Source organism: Glycine soja, chromosome 4 (genome assembly GCF_004193775.1).
Source record: "Glycine soja cultivar W05 chromosome 4, ASM419377v2, whole genome shotgun sequence".
In the NCBI taxonomy this organism is placed as follows: Eukaryota; Viridiplantae; Streptophyta; class Magnoliopsida; order Fabales; family Fabaceae; genus Glycine; species Glycine soja.
In genome coordinates this window covers 10102563-10112663 of record NC_041005.1, presented here as the reverse complement: position 1 = coordinate 10112663, position 10101 = coordinate 10102563, and the positions used below count along the sequence as shown (strand labels likewise).

The 10101-nt window shown below is 33.2% G+C and overlaps 1 pseudogene; it reads left to right on the top strand.

Moving 5' to 3' along the window:
- The first annotated feature begins 983 nt into the window (after window positions 1-983).
- On the top strand, window positions 984-8613 carry LOC114409313 (annotated as a pseudogene).
- Window positions 8614-10101: the final 1488 nt, after the last annotated feature.

Genomic DNA, 10101 nt, shown 5'->3' with positions numbered 1-10101 from the left:
TTAATCTAAAATTCATTGTTTAGATGTTTTCTTTTATGAAGAATTTAAATTTTTAGAATTTTAAAACAAAATTTCAAGCAACTAAAAATATGGAATTTCAATTTCTTTCTAAAAGGTGAGAAATTGAAATTATCTTCTTGATAAAAGAATCTTATAAAATGTTCACGTATTTCCTTTATAATCTTCATCCTCTCTTTCACTTGAAAGTTCCCGAAATCTAGTTCTCGAACTTGCGACTCTTCTCTCATGCCGATGACCCTCTTCTTCAAGAAACACCGTCTGAGCTCGTGGAATATTGATCAGGTGTGGACGTAGGGGGACACGTAGAACTGCATGCTATCCATCAGGTGACGAAGGTGCACGCTAGCGCGGAGGGCTTGGGTCATGCCTTAGGCCGTTGACTGAATGTTGTGGTCAGAGTGTAGTGGTATACACTGTCGTGTCCTGATTTTCCTGCGACTGCCCATGCCGCATTAGTATTCTTCTCTTTGGAAGCACACCAAGTATATCTTCTCTTCTCTTTGTATTCATTTTCTTTCATCCTCACAATTTTAATTTTTTTATCCAAACACAAAATTTTAAAAATAAAAGAATTTCAATTAAAGTATTTTAAATTCTTAAAATTTAAAATTTTTCAAAATTTTAAATTTCCTCATGCAAACACACTCTTATTGACTTTGTGATTTTTAAAGAAGCACATAGTAATTGCCGATTAATATTATAATGTGATTTTATTAACTTCGAGATGTACTAAGTTTGCTCCTTGGACAATACTTCTTGTATTCCCCACTTTCTTCTAATGTTAAGACAGTTATCAAATTGCTAGACGACCATCTGACTTTATGTGTATTAATTCCAGGGTAATTTGGTCAGGATTGAAAACTATGCATTGTAATGCATGATTTTGACATATATTCGATCCGGTTCACACATAAATTGTGTCTAGTTTTTCAATTTCAGCATGAGAACATTGACCTGAAAGATAAGGTCTTTGAGGTTATAATCCAAATGCTTCGCAGCTGTTACCTGCTTAAGAAGGGATCACAGCTTGAACAAGTGACCATTCAAATCTTCTGTCACTTATCCCCTATTCAGGTTGGCTAAACATTTCAGAATTATTTCATAGTTAGTAGGATTTATTTATCATCAATCAACATCTAAAATTCCATCTTTTGTGCCTGATAATCTTCATTTTTGGAATGTATATTAGAGCTACAACTAATAGCAACATGGTAGACTTTGCATGCAATATATAAACCATATTCTGTCATGTGATTACTAATATACACTCGTTGAAGTCATTCTTTTTACCAATACATCTGGTTATGACTTTTTCCCTGTATTATAGATTGAAGGTCACGGTTGATGTCTTCAATGGGTCCTCCTGCTGATGAAAATATTGAAACAAAGAAAGTGGATCTCAGAAGTATGCCATCTTCTTCATTTGGTCAGGCACCACAAGCCCACAAAGTGGCAATTCCTCCGAGACAGAACCTCTTCAAGGAATTCCAAGACACTATAAAAGAAACGTTCTTTTCTGATGATCCTCTAAGACCCTTCAAAGATCAACCTAGATCAAGGAAGATCAGGCTCGGTATTGAAGCCATATTCCCAATACTTAGTTGGGGGAGAAGTTACAACCTTAAAAAATTTAGAGGAGATTTAATATCTGGTCTCACTATTGCAAGTCTTTGCATTCCTCAGGTAAATTTTATTTACTACGTTGATTTCAAGCTTTTAAAGAACAGGAGAATATAATTCATGTTACATATACCCCATTTTTTGAGGTTCTAACTTCTAATACTTGGCTTGAAAAACAGGATATTGGATACGCTAAGCTTGCACATTTGGCTCCACAGTATGGACTGTGTAAGACTCTTCTTGTCTCTCATCAATAGCTGATCAAGTTGCCCACGTGTATTTTAAGTTCTTTGGATGTTGGACTAAGATCATTTTGCATTTTGTTCTTTCTACTGCTTTGAAGACTCCAGTTTTGTTCCACCACTGATTTATGCTGTCATGGGTAGCTCTCGTGATATTGCTATAGGACCAGTGGCAGTGGTTTCTCTCTTGTTGGGGACTTTACTTAGTAATGAGATTGATCCTAATACACATCCAGCAGAATATCAGCGACTTGCTTTTACAGCCACTTTTTTTGCTGGGATTACTTAAACAACGCTTGGTGTTCTTAGGTATGATACTACTACTATATATATATATATATATATATATATATCCAATGCTCTAGAAGATATTTTGCATTTAAATATTCCAACTACTGATTTTATGTCTTGAGCAAATGCTACCAGCTGAACTATGATTGCACTGTTTATTATACTCATGATAATCTTATGGTTGCATTGTTTTTTATTTATATTTTTGCATTCAGGTTAGGGTTCCTGATTGACTTCCTATCCCATGCTGCTATTGTTGGTTTTATGGGGGGTGCTGCTATTACAATTGCCCTTCAACAGCTTAAGGGTTTCCTTGGCATTAAAACTAAACAGTTCACAACGAACACTGATATTGTCCATGTGATGCATTCAGTATTCAATACAGCTCATCATGGAGTATTCTCTCAATTCCCTCTCTCAATATGCATGCAAATTATTAATTAGGAGTCCTAATCTGAATTAGTCCATGCAGAAAATTAAAATTGCTAATAGGTGTGTATGTATGTTGAATACAAAATTGATTAATAATTTAACACCTATCTATCTTACGTTATGCAGTGGAACTGGCAAACTATAGTCATGGGAGCTAGCTTTTTGGGTTTTCTTCTGGTTGCCAAATATATTGTAAGACATTTGACCACCCCCTTATTCCTTTTGCTATTGTTCCCTAATTATTCATTAGGAATTTGTAATTTGTTTTCTCATTATTTCATATTTTGTGGTTCAGGGAAAGAAAAACACGAAATTCTTCTGGGTACCAGCAATTGCTCCATTGATATCCGTTATTTTGTCCACTTTTATTGTATTCATAACCCGTGCAGATAAGCAAGGAGTAGAAATTGTATGTATATAGATTTCCATTTTCATCGTAAATATTGCAGACTATTTAGTGTATTTTATGAAATTGAAATAGTGAGTGACATAATATTAGTTACAGCTAAACTAAAGTTTTTGTCTTTTTCATATGTGAAGGTAAGAAAAATAAAAAGAGGCATCAATCCATCATCTGTTAAAGATATTTATTTTACCGGAGAATACCTTGGAAAAGGTTTTAAAATTGGCATCGTGGCCGGCATGATAGCATTGACTGTAAGCAACTTTGACAACAAATTAAATACCTCTCTTGATGAGTATTTGGCCATTAACTCCTGTAGTTTAATTGAATCATTTTATTTTGGTTGTCAGGAAGCCACAGCAATTGGAAGAACATTTGCATCTATGAAAGACTATCAATTGGATGGGAACAGAGAAATGATGGCATTAGGAACAATGAATGTTGTTGGTTCCATGACTTCGTGTTATGTAGCAACAGGTAAGCTCAAAGACAATGTTTATGAGTCTAACTACTTGTCATCAACTGCAAGTTTAAGAAATTTGCAATAAGTTGTAATGTCTTATAAGCATATACTTTTAGCTTAGAAGTCAGAAATATCAAACAAAAATGGAAAAAGAAAAAACTAAGTAGATAAATTTGTATCTATTTCTATTGAGTTTAATGTCTATCTGAACATGAAGAGAATTTGGGACTATAAATTTATTGGTTTTGTGGAGGAAATTATAAAAAATAGAGGAGAGAAGAGAGACAATACGTATGCGGAGGAAATAGAATTATTCTATTCTAATTCAAATTGTTGTCGATATAATAAATAGCAAAAGATAAACTAATTAGATAATAAAATATTAACAAAACAGAATATTAAAACTAACTTGTTCCTTAAAGATAGGAACCACTTATTGATTAGGCCAATCCATTAAAACTGACTTACTCCTAAAATATAGGAAACCAACTTATTTACTAAATCCTATTTTAAAAACTAAAATATAAAATATTATGCAGTTACAAAAGTATATCTTCAACACTCCTCCTTGCTTTTGGAACTGCAAACTTCAATTCTTTGTCTTAAGAGTTCAAGTTTGTTGATAGGTAGTGACTTTGTAAACATGTCAGTCAGTTGATCTTTAGACTTGTAGTAAATTAAGTTCACTTTTTCATTTTGTTGCATCTATATCAAATAATAGACCTTGATTTTGAAATATTTAGTCTTCCCATGACACACGGGATTGTTTGCAATAGCAATGGCTACTTGATTGTCAACATAAATTCCAGTTTTGTTCTTTTGAGAAAATAGATTGTTTGACCTTGTTGTAGTGAGATACATTAGACATCCAATCAAGCTCCCATAATATCCTTCATCAATGTTATCAACACCTTCTTCCTTGCTGAACTTCTCCTTTTGATTCATTGGTGTGCTAACAGATTTGCATTCCTCCATTTGAAACTTCTTCAAATTTTCTTTTGCATATTTTCTTTTTTTCATGTTTAGCATTCTTTCAAGATGGCAATGACCAAGTCTCTTGTGCCAGAGTTTCGTGGGTGTGACTTGAGTGAAATAGGTTGTATGCTCTTCCTCTGCTGGATCAAATGAAAAGCTTTTACCTTTCATTTTAACCCTTAGAACTTCCCGGCCAACAATGCCATAGATAAAGCAATGTTGATATTCAAAGGACACTTAAAATCCCTTTTTAATCAACTGACCTACACTTAGCAAGTTTTGGTCAATATTAGGTACATAAAAAATATCTGATATTAATTTGATACCTGAACACGTTGAAATTGCAATAGTTTCTTTTCCTTTTACTAGAATATAGCCACCATTCCCAATTCTGACCTTTGAGACATTAGTTGGCTTCAAATCCTTGAATAGAGTCTTATCATATGTCATGTGGTTCGTACAACCACTATCAATCAACCAACTTTCACTTGATTCACTACTCAAGAAGCATGTGGCCACAAACAGTTGGTCCTCTTCTTCTTGATTAGCAATCTGAGCTCCCTCATCATGGTGATTTTTGTTGGGGCAGATCACCGCTTCATGCCCTATCTGGTTGCACTTGTTACATTTTGCATCTGGTTTCCTCCAACATCTGAAAGGTGCATGACCTTTTTTGCCACAATGCTGACAAGGTGGATAATTTTTCTTTTTATCCTTACCTTGGTTGTTTGCACTGTTTTCGCTGCTTGCTAGTTGATTCTTCTTGAAAAAATCCTTTTTTCTTTCATCAACTTCATGATGTTTGGCGGGTAAAGCACCTTCGACAACACGATCTTGCCTCATCAACCTTCGCTGCTCTTGAGCTTGCAGGGCATGTAGCACTTCTGCCAATGTTATTTTCGACAGATCCTTTGTGTTCTCCAATGAAGCTATAGATGCTTCATACCTCTCCGGCACCGTTACCAAAATTTTCTCTACAATTCTCGAATCAGCAAAATCACTTCTCTACAACTTTATCTTGTTGGCAATACCCAACAATTTGTTTGAGTATTCTTTGATTCTCTCTGACTCTTCCATCCTTTGAAGCTCAAATTTCCTTCTTAAATTCAGCACTTGCATGCTTTGTATTCTATCATCTCCAGCGTATTCCTCTTTCAGATAATCCCAAATTGCTTTGGGTGATTTAAGAGTCATGATTCTGGTGAATATCATTTGTGAAACACCAGTGAACAAACATGACCTCGCCTTTGCCTTCTTCATCTTTCTTTCCTTGTGATTTTTAATTTGGGCCATGGTGGGATTTTCAGGCAATGGATATATTTCATAATCCTCTTCCACTGCATCCCACAAATCCAAAGACTTCATGTAGGATTTCATTTTCACTTCCCAAAGATCATAATTCTCTCCATCAGAGATTGGAAGAGTTATGTGGAAAAAACTTGCTTCACCTTCCATGGTACAGGTCCCATAGGAATAAGGCTCTGATACCAATTGTTGGTTATGTGGAGAAAATTATAAAAAACAGAGGAGAGAAGAGAGACAATACGTAAGCGGATGAAATAGAATTATTCTATTCTAATTCAAATTGTTCTTAGTAGCGATACAATAAATAACAAAAGATAAACTAATTAGATAACAAGATATTAGCAAAACAGAATATTAAAACTAATTTCTTAAAAATAGGAACCACTTATTGACTAGGCTAATCCATTAAAACTGACTTACTCCTAAAATATAGAAAACCAACTTATTTACTAATCCTATTTTAAAAACTGAAAAATAAAATATAATGCAGTTACAAAAATATATCTTCAACAAGTTGTAATGTCTTATAAGCATATACTTTTAGCTTAGAAGTCAGAAATATCAAACAAAAATGGAAAAAGAAAAAACAAAGCAGATAAATTTGTATCTATTTCTATTGATTTTAATGTCTATCTCATGAAGAGAATTTGGGACTATAAATATCATATAGTCAAATGCTTCAAAGACTAATTCTTTTAGCCTCTGATATATGTTCTTGTTACCTTCAGGTTCTTTCTCTCGGTCTGCGGTAAATTACATGGCAGGCTGCCAAACTGCAGTCTCTAATATTGTGATGTCAGTGGTTGTGTTCTTAACCCTGAAATTCATCACTCCTCTTTTCTACTACACTCCAAATGCCATTCTTTCTGCAATCATCATTTCTGCTGTCATCAGCCTTGTAGACTATGAGGCAGCAATTTTGATCTGGAAGATAGATAAATTTGATTTTGTTGCTTGCATGGGTGCATTCTTTGGGGTTGCTTTTGTCTCGGTTGAGAAAGGACTTCTAATTGCTGTAAGTACTACTATAATTATTAATGCTTAGTACGTACCTTTTGCTCTAAAATGTCAAAGCTAGTCTTGTTCATTTTCGTATATTAATTGCTAAACACTGGCAGGTCTCTATTTCCTATGCCAAGATCCTATTACAAGTCACAAGGCCCCGAACTGCAATTCTGGGGAAGATTCCTAGGACTACTGTGTATAGAAACATTCAACAATATCCAGAAGCTAGTAAGATTCCAGGTGTACTGATTGTAAGAGTCGATTCTGCAATATATTTTTCCAACTCCAATTATGTAAAAGAAAGGTAAAGACGTGGTCCTCCTTCATCTGTACATTTATAGATAGATAAGAAATTGTTTTATCCCAGACTCGAGCTTAAGTGAAACCAATCCAATCTATACAGTTATTTAATTTATTATTTTGGCAACAACAAAAATTTAGCCTAATTACTAAGCAGGGCAGATGTGTTATTCAAAACATGTTAGGGAACACTAGCTATGATATGTACCATAAGACGAAATTTAGATGTGTATGTAAAAATATAATCAATTATGAGAAGAATACCCAATTTTCTATCCAATATCTTATGGGAAATAGTTAGCTTTTATGATGTCCAAAATCTGCATGTCGTTGGTATAATCTAATAATTATAAAAGAGTTGTTATGGTACTCTCAGATAAATCTGAGGGTTCTAGAAATAGCTCTTTGGTTTTTCAACCAATAATTGAATGAGTTTGAAAGAGAGTCAAAATCGATCCTTACTTAAATTTTCAAAGCTAGCATCAAATTTCTCTAATTATAATTAGGTGTAAAGCCGGTGGGTGAGAGTGAGGGTGGGTTTAAAAGACATGATAAAATTAAAATGAAGGAAGAATCAATTGTAATAATCTGATTGGGTTGGTTCACTTCGCTATATTTGGAGCTGGAGGATTTAATAATTTCATCATAATCTTGTGAAATTGTGTTTCAATTTATTTTTCATGAACAAGTAATATATGTTTCCCCTTTTTAACCAACACAAAGGATTAGAGAAAATGATCAGTTTAGAACGAATTCGTGACGCTTAAAAACTATTCTCTTGCAGGATATTAAGATGGCTGATGGATGAAGAAAAAGGAGACTACCGCACAAAAATCCAGTTTTTGATAGTTGAAATGTCACGTGAGACTCTCTACTTTTGTCCTTTGTTATACCTTAAACTCCTCCAGTAAAACCTTCATTTTCATTCGGCTTGTTATTATATATTATTATTCATTTTTGTGTTTTAATTTGTTGCAGCCGTTACGGACATAGACACAAGTGGCATCCAAGCCTTTGAAGAGTTACACAGAAGTCTTGAGAAGAAGGGTGTTGAGGTAACTAACTATGCATGACTAATTAGAAAGAAAAGAAAACAATTATAACTGATATTACCATGCAACTATAGCTAATTAGTATCTTACGGTAAGTTGTTCTTTTGTACAAGCTTGTTTTGGCAAATCCTGGGCCAGCAGTGACAGACAAGCTTTACGCATCCAGTTTTGCAAACACGATTGGCGAGGACAAGATCTTCCTCACTGTTGCACAGGCTGTTGCATATTGTTCTCCAAAGGTGGTTGAGGACCCATGAAAAATATGAATTTGCTGAGAGAAAAAAATGGGACACGTAGATGAAATGTCGAGGGAATAGAAATAGAGACCCGAAGTGATTTTTTATCCATTTACACCTTCTCTCTCCATAAAATTCTCAAAATATATTACTTTACATTTTATATCCCAAAATGCCTCAGTTTTGAGCTTCTTTGAGAAGTTAGGATTTGTCACCCTGAATGTTGGTTTTAATTTTTTTTAATTTGTATTTCACTTTTATTTTTAAATTTATGTTTTAATTTAAATTATTTTTTTTATAATATTATTATTTTACTAAATATAATTTGTTTATTTATGTCATTAATTTTTTTAAAAAAAAAATAATATTTTTTGTTTAACAATTTATTTATAGAAGAACATTTTATTATATTATAAATAAAATACTTAAACAATAATAGTTGTCTTGAGGAAAAATTGAAGATGAAGACATGTTGAGACAATTGTTTTTATTATGGTCTTGTTGTCGGCAATTTTCCCGTTCATCTTCTTTTTCATCCATCTCATTATTAGGAATGCGAGATGAAACCATACACATTTGCAATCCTCCTTCTCCTTGGATCAGAATTCTATTATCTCATCATCTCATTCGTATTCTTGTCACATTAATTCGTATGGTAGTAAACCAAAGATTGTCGTAAACATGTAAAATATTTTGTAAAGTGAAAAACGGCGACACATAGTTTACACACAACCATGACGTGAGAACATGATAAGTATTTAACATGATATCAATTAAAAATATTTTTTATATAATATAATATTTAAATTATTTTAATAATTTAAATTAAAACAAATTTAAAAATGAAAATAAAATGAAAATTAAAAAAAATTAAAACCAACGTTCAGAAGTCAGGGTGGCAAATCCCAACTTCTCAAAGAAGCTCAAAGCTCATGCATTTTGGGATATGAAATGCAAAGTGATGTACTTTGGGAATTTTATGGAGAGAAAAGGTGTAGATGGGTAAAAAAACTTACCAGAGGCTTTCAAGTTAGTAGTTAGCTAGTGAAGGATATATCAAGAAGAAGGTGCAGGGGAAGGATGAGATGAGGATTGGTCACTACAAAAAAGCTAGTAGAAGAAAGTTGTCTATCCGATACTGCTACCACAGTTAGTTAGTGCTACTAGCTCCACCATTCTTATCTTAAAATGCTAATTAAATTAGGGCTTTCGCAAAAATTAAGTATTTATTATAAAAGTTATAGAATAGCATAAAAAAATTAATGTATAACACAATAAAAAAATCCTTTAATTTCCCAGCCAATGTGTATTTGTTAGCTTTTGCTTAAAATGAAAGAGAGATAAAGTAAAGGGTGCCCCAGTTGTGTGAATGCATGTGTATGAAGGTTTTGATGATGCCAAGACAACAGCAACACAAGTTTTATTTCAAGTCCAAATCAAGACCAATAAAACAAAGATCAAGAAGAAAGCTAAGTCTTAGTCTATCTTTGTTAAAAAAATCTCTTAGTGATTGCAAAGGTTTGGCCTCACAATATAGTTTTAAATTGATTATAAAAAGGTTTTAAAATATTTTTAACATTTTCTGAAAATGGCATTTTTCCACTGGCAATTGATTACTGGGCATTGTAATTGATTACTAGAAGCAAAATTATTTTAAAAAAAGCCTTTTTCAGAAAGTTTAAATTTGAAATTTGAAAGTTGTAATCGATTACCACTTGTCTGTAATCGATTACCAATAACGGAACTACAAAAGTTT